Genomic DNA, 1,506 nt, shown 5'->3' with positions numbered 1-1,506 from the left:
CATTACTTTTACTTTTATATGAATAAATAATTTAAGACTTTCTCAGTATTGTTATTTTATTTATTTTATTTTGAGGTGGAGTCTCACTGTCACCCAGGCTAGAGTGTGGTGGCATGATCTCAGCTCACTGCAACCTCACATCCCAGGTTTAAGTGATTCTCCTGCCTCAGCCTCCCAACTAGGTGGGATTACAAACGTGCACCACCATGCCCAGCTAATTTTTTTAGTTTTAGTAGAGATAGAGTTTCTCCATGTTGGCCAGGCTGGTCTCGAACTACGGACCTCAAGTGATCTGCCCACCTCAGCTTCCCATAGTGCTGGGATTACAGGCGTGAGCTACCACGCCCAACCCTGAGTATTATTTGTGAATATAGTAAATATCAATAACGCAGACTTAAAAAGCCATTTGGAATCCTCAATTTTTAAGAAAGTAGGTGGGTTCTGAGAACAAAATATTTGAGAACCTCAGATGTAGATTAGGCCTAAGAGAACTCACCAGTGGCTCCACTGTAAATGAGGCATTTTCTTCTCACTTTTCTCTTTGAGGCCCAAGTCCGCACAAATTAAACAAAATAGAACAATTAAATGGGGCCGGGCGTGGCGGCTCATGCCTGTAATCCCAACACTTTGGGAGACCGAGACAGATGGATTGTTCAACTCCAGGAGTTCAAGATCAGCCTGGGCAACATGGTGAAACCTCATCTCTACAAAAAATACAAAAATTAGCCATGTGTGGTGGCGTGCCTGTAGTCCCAGCTACTTGGGAGGCTGAGGTGGGAGGACCACCTGAGCCCAGGGAGACTGAGGCTCCTGTGAGCCATGATTCTGCCACTGCATTCCAGCCAGGGTGACAGAAGGAAACCCTGTCTCAGGAAAAAAAAAATCTATCTATCTATCTATCTATCTATCTATCTATCTATCTATCTATATCTGAAAGAAATGGCTAATATTTACTGGTGTGTCTTCGTGCCATAGAACATTGACTCTCTTTTTTTTTCATATGTAGAAAAGAGGCTTTATTAAGAAAAAAATATGGAACGCTTCATGAATTTGCATGTCATTCTTCCGCAGGGGCCGTGCTGATCTTCTCTGTATCGTTCCAATTTTAGTGTATGTGCTGCTGAAGCGAGCACAGAACTTGACTCTCATTTTCACCTCAGAACTATTCTGGAAGGCAATAGTTAATCAATCTCATTTTGATAGAAGAAGGAAGAGGCTCAGAACAGTTAAGTTGCCCAAGTTTACAGAGCTAGTAAGTGGATAATAGCCCCATAGGTTTTCTCAGCATTTCCCATGAGACCAGGATGCATCTGATGATTATTAGAAATATTTAGGTCCAGAATACTTTCACCTAAAGTATAAGCACAATTGAGGTAAAATATGGCTTTGATTTGTTTGAATATCCCCATAACTGCCTTGGTACGGCTACTTTCCTGGGCCGGTGAAGACAATGGCATTACAGAGGTCCCCAAATTTCCTGCAGAATTCTATAAACCAGCTGGGCCT

The 1,506-nt window shown here is 42.2% G+C and overlaps 1 non-coding gene across 1 annotated transcript; it reads right to left on the bottom strand.

The window, feature by feature from the left end:
* Positions 1–1,026: 1,026 nt before the first annotated feature.
* LOC112204352 (U6 spliceosomal RNA) lies at positions 1,027–1,133 on the bottom strand. The gene has a single exon (XR_002937906.1). It is a non-coding gene; the product is annotated as a U6 spliceosomal RNA (small nuclear RNA).
* Between the last annotated feature and the right edge of the window lie 373 nt (positions 1,134–1,506).

This window comes from Pan troglodytes, chromosome 7 (genome assembly GCF_028858775.2).
Source record: "Pan troglodytes isolate AG18354 chromosome 7, NHGRI_mPanTro3-v2.0_pri, whole genome shotgun sequence".
Classification (NCBI taxonomy): Eukaryota; Metazoa; Chordata; class Mammalia; order Primates; family Hominidae; genus Pan; species Pan troglodytes.
This window is presented reverse-complemented; position numbering and strand designations above follow the sequence as displayed.